A 6000-nucleotide genomic window follows, 5' to 3' on the forward strand; every position below is an offset into this window, starting at 1 on the left:
TTTGTAATTTCAAAGTCTCAGAAAAGGAGATCTCCACGTCCAGACAGTTTTAGTGGAGAATTGTACCAAACATTTAAAGAAGAATTCTACACAATCTTTTCTAGAAAATAGAAGAGGAAGGAACCCTCCTCAACCCATTTTATGAGACCAGTATGACCCTGATATCAAAACCAGACAGACAGTACAAAAAAAGAAAACTATATACTAAAATCTCTCATGAATATGCACGCAAAAGCTCTTAACGAAATATTAGCAAACAGAATTCAGCAATGTGTAAAAATAAATTATATACATGACCAAGTGGGGTTTATTCTAGGGTTGCAAGACTGTATTCAAAATTCAATCAGTGTAATTCACCATATTGACAAGATGAAGAAAAACCACATGATCATATCAATTAATGCAGAAATTGCATTTGACAAAATTCAACACTTATCCATGATAATAACTCTCAGAATACTAGGAATAGAGGGGAATTTTCTCAACTTGATAAAGAACATCTACAAGAAAACCCTACAGCTAGCATCATATTTAATGGTGAAAGACTAAATTATTTCTCCCTAAGATTGGAAACAAGTCAAGGATGTCTGTTCTTATCACTTTTATTTAACATAGTACTGGAAGAACTAGCCAGCACAATAAGGCAAGAAAAGGAAATAAAAGGGATAAAGATTGGAAAAGAAGAAATAAAACTGTGCCTTTATGCAGATGGCATGATGATCTATGTAGAAAATCCTAAGGAATGTATTTTAAAAACTCCTAGAACTAATAAATGAGTTCAGCAAAGTTATAGTATATAAAATAAGTATGTAAAAATCAATTGTATTTCTACACAGTAGCAGTCAACACATGGAAACTGAAATTAAAAATATAATACCATTTATAATTGCACAAAAAGATGAAAAGCATAAAACAAAGTCAGTTTTGTTCATTAATAATTTTTTAAATAAAATCACCCAGTCTGTTAAAGTTTTATTAACATTTATTTATAATTTTACATGATATTTTCATGTTTTACATTTCTTCTGTATTTGTGGTTAAAACCAATTCTCATTCTTATTATATTTTTAGTCTGTCTCTCTCTCACTTTGCCAGAAGTTTTCCTACTTTTATTGATATTTGAAAAGAACTAGCTCTTATGTTTGTTATCCTTTAAGTCATTTTGAATTTATTAATTCTTTTTTTCTGCTTTGATCAGGTTTATTTTGTTGTGTTTTTAAAACCGTTGAGTTATGCTTATTTAATTCTTTCTTGTTTAATAAACACATTTAAAGCTATGATTATTTTTCTCATTGTCTGAGGGCAACTTTAGTGATAGTCCATAAAATTTGACATGTAATATTGTCGTTATTAAAAGAATGATCTTTAACTCAGTCTTGAAAGAAACAACTTGCAGGGGGATTGGTAGAATCATTCTCAATGGACAAAGCAGGCAGAGAACAGATCAGGTTAACAGTGAGCAGGCAAACATCTACTCATCCTTTAAAACTCAACTCAAATTTCATCTCATCCATAAAGGTTTCAAAGCATAGTTAGTGATGCCTTTATCAGTGCATACATAGTACTATCTATATTACTAAGAAAAATCCTTGTTGTATTATAGATTCTGAGTTCCTTAATTAAGGCCCTTGCCTAATTTCCTACACCTAAGCCCAGGTCATATCAAGTACAAAACTTTGTATCAAATGAAAGAATAAAAGAGAAGCAGGTAAAGGTTGACTGGAAATCTCCTAAAATTTACTTACTTCACAGATTTTACTCAAATCTAGTCTTGTCAATAGCTATATATATTGCCAAAAAATTTTAATGTCTCAAAGTATATTTTTTAAACAGAAATAATTTTTTACCTGTATTCATAATCTCTAAAACTCTAGGTGAAAAGAAACTTGTAATGAAAATAGGGCTCAAAGCAATATCCAACTGAAGGTTCCCTTTTGGATAACTTATCTGCTTCCCCTAGGAAAATTTTTCTTCTCTGAAGACCATGTATATTTTGCCTGCAAGTTTCCTGCAGGCTCTCTTCCTCACAACTCCCTCCTTAAAATACCACACAAGCCCGGTAAACTGCTTTTATAAAACAAAAACAACTCAACTGTCATGCATAGCAATCTCCAGCCTTAAACAAGTTTGTGATTACAAATACAAATAACCCACATCGGTTTGTCACAAGTTAAGAAACTACATTTCCATCTCTGTTTTCTTTCTTTCAAAAATATTTATTAAGTATATGTTGAATGCCAGGCACTCAGCTAGGCACTGGGAATACCACAGTTCAAGTTAGATCTATTCCTTGACCATCAACCAGATCCTTTCTGCTGGAATTTTCCAATGTATTTCTTTACTCCAGGTCTCACCTCCTTTCTCCAAGTCACTAGAAACCCAATACAGAAACATTTGCCAGATTCTCTACTTCAGAAATCTCTTTGAACTAGTTTCTTGTTTTCTTGGGCAAATATTTCAGGTTTGATGTCACAGAGAAACTTCTCTGCCCTCTGTCACTCAATCCTTTCTTTTCTTCTCATCTCAAGTTTTTTTGATTTTAATTCTTTAAGAAGCCTCTTTCCATGGCATTCTCAACTCCCACAAGTTAAGAGGCTCCTTGCCTCATGTGTTGGTCACAAGAGACTTGAGTGTTGCATAAATGTCACATGCCTTAGGCTCATTCATCTCTCCTTGTGGATGTAATCATTAGCAGAGCTAAAGAAAGCTGACATTCCTTGAGCATCAAAGGAAGCCTAGAAATCTATTATGAAGAGATTTTTACTTTTTATCAAAAGACTTTTCTTTTAAACATTGACAGACTTTGAAAGTAAAAGCAGAGTGTTATTTCGAGGAACTCAGAGTGAAACTGCAAAAGGAAACAAACCGCTAATCAACATTTCAAGAATGAGGGTCAAGGTGATTACAGGTCACCTAAAAGTTACGGCAGGAAAATTCTCCCATCCAACACTCAAATCAGATCCTTGGTAGAACAGTTTAATAATTAGAGTTCATTTTTACACAAAAGGGAAAAACAAAAAAAATTATTTGACTAGACAATCATTAAACTGAGCTATTGTCATCTCAAAGAATGCAGACGAGTGGAAGTAAAATTTTAAATTAAAATTTCACTGTTTGCTGCTAACTACTTGCAGGTGAACAGTTGGAAAATTATGCTGAGCAAAATTTCCTTCCCAAAATTCATAAGGGAAGGGTACTGGGTTAAATAGCGTTCCTCAAAAATTCATGTCCACCTGGAACTTGTGAATATATCCTAACTTGGAAGTAGTGTATTTGCAGATGTAATCAAGTTAAGATGAGGTCATACTGGATTAAGGTGGGCCCTGATTCAATGACTGGTGTCCTTATAAGAAGACGGAAATTTGGACGCAGATACACACAGAAGGAAAAACACCATGTAAAGATAAAGGTAGCAGCTGGAGTGATGCATCCCCAAGTCACGGAAGGCCGAGGATTGTGGCCGACCACCAGAAGCTAGGTGGGAATGAAGGATTCTTCCATAGAGTCTTTAGAAATGCCGTGTCCCTGTAGACACCTTGATTTCAGACTTCTATCCTCCAGAACTGTGAGAGAATAAATTTCTGTTGTTTTAATCCACCCAATTTGCGGTAATTTGTAAGGCAGCCCTAGGAAATTAATACAGGAAGCATACGGAAATCAGAGACAGTTGAACAAATAGGTATTTCAAAAGACTTGGTTTAATTTTAATACTCTCCTCTAGGCCACATCTAGCCATCTAAGTTGGCTAAGCAAACATAAGCTGACCCTTCACTGGTGGAAATTTGGACAACTGCTGTGCATTCATGTAAACTAAAAAATAAAGAGAATAAAAGGAGGAAAAAATATTGATTTTAATCATTCCACTACAGTGACAATTCTTGTAACTTTTTGAGACTGTTAAATCACTGCCTCTGTTCTCTACTTTGTTTTCATAGTGAAGAACTAATTTTTGTAGCTGTTGTTTAGACATTTTCACAAATGCTAAGGAATGGTTTGGTTTAGACACCCAGAACTGCAGTACTGGCTAAGCCTCATGTGGATTTGCTCACGTCTTCTAGGGCTGTGTGATCAACAGCATTTTATACTTGATCTTGTTGGACATATGCTGTACTTGTTCAAGTGACAGAAAAGCTTAAGTGCATCCTAGAAGATCCTTTTTATGTTCTTTCTTTCCTAGAGAAGCATACAGGTAACTATAGATAAAATCAACATAAATGCCTGAGTATTCTAAATCAAAATATTTCTTTCTTTTTTTTTTTGTGAGGAAGATCGGCCCTGAGCTGACATCTGCCAATCCTCCTCTTTTTGTTGAGGAAGACTGGCCCTGGGCTAACATCCGTGCCCATCTTCCTCTACTTTATATGGGATGCCGCCAAAGCATGTCTTGACAAGCAGTGCATCGGTGTGCGCCCGGGATGCGAACCGGCGAACCCCGGGCCGCCGCAGTGGAGAGTGCGCACTTAACCGCTTGTGCCACCGGGCCGGCCCCCAAAATATTTCAATTTTGGGCTAAGTTAGTGTATCTGCTGACCATGATGAAAACAAAATCTGATTTTAGTCTAATATTAGTACTATTTCTGTTCTATTTTATTAGTGTTTGTCTACTTCTCCTCTGAACAAAGTTCTATTCATCTTTCAATGCCCTTCTGAAATGTCATGTCTTCTCAAAGCCTTCCCCAAGGCCAGACAGGATTAATAACTCTCTTCTTTGGGCTTCCATAGACTTCTGTTCTAATTGCTGCTATATTATGTATGTTATATTATGGTTAGTTGTTTGTCTATCCCCGTGATAGACAGTGAGCTCCCTACTCCTCTTTACATTTCCAGTTTCTAGCATTACGCCTGGTATAAAGCATGCACTTAATAGATGTTTGCTGAAGGAATGATGGATTTTTGATGACTGAAAGCTATTTATAAAAGTACTCTTCATTGAATTTAAAGAGCATTTCCCTCATAGGTATGTTCCAATTTAGAATAACTTTGAGAACTGTAAATGGAATACAAACATCAGCACTATAATTGTACTGAACTTGATGATCCTGCAAAGTTTTCACTGACTCTGCACACATTTTCTGATTCTAGCTTCTATTCTGACCCTTTCCCAGCTGTCCCTCATATCTCTGTTACAAGAATGCAAGCATCTGTCACGAGCTCTCCTCCCCACAGAGAATGAAGTCCATACAACGAAGAGGATAAAGAAAAGAGGCAGGATGTGATGATATTCCTTTTTGTCTGATACCTGTGTTCTTTTGTTGATAGTAGATTTCTATTAGGAGGCCTCCTTTCTTTCAGGATCATCTATCCACTCATTCATTCAAGAAATGGTACTTACCACTGAATGAATAGGCCCAATGCTAGGGAGAAAAGGAGTTTATAATTTGGTAATAGGGAAAAAAAAAAAGTCAGGAAGAAAGTACTGTGTTTTATAAAGCAGATACAGAAAAGTCCCATGAAAGTTCTAATGAAGAAAATTAAGCTCAAGAAGGTAAACTAACTTGCTCAAGTTTACACACCTTGTAAATATTAGAGCCGAGATTTATTCCTCTTACATTTGATATCAGATGGAATAAATGGAGGAAATGAGATTCAAACCTAGTTCAGGATGGTACAAAACCCTGTGGTCTTCTACTACACTACACCACGCTGCCTCCCGTACGCTACTGCTTTAGTTATGTGAGAGAGGCAAACGGACCTATACTGGCTTATCAGCAATGAAAATAAAAAGGATAAAGGGGTAGCGGCAAGAAATAAATGCAGGACACACAATTAGCACAAGATGGCAACTGACTAAATGTGGAAAGAAAGGGAAAGAATGGAATTGAAGATGGCTTAAGGTTGGAGTCTGGGTAACTAGGAAAAGCAACTCAGGGGGAGGAATAGTCTTTATTCAGGGAGAGCTCTAATCCTTCAAAACTCTGCTCTCACGTCACCTCCTCGATGTAACCTTTTCTGACATCCTCAGGCCCATTATACAGTATTTTGTATTTCAACAATAATGAT

This window comes from Diceros bicornis, chromosome 18 (assembly GCF_020826845.1).
Source record: "Diceros bicornis minor isolate mBicDic1 chromosome 18, mDicBic1.mat.cur, whole genome shotgun sequence".
In the NCBI taxonomy this organism is placed as follows: domain Eukaryota; kingdom Metazoa; phylum Chordata; class Mammalia; order Perissodactyla; family Rhinocerotidae; genus Diceros; species Diceros bicornis.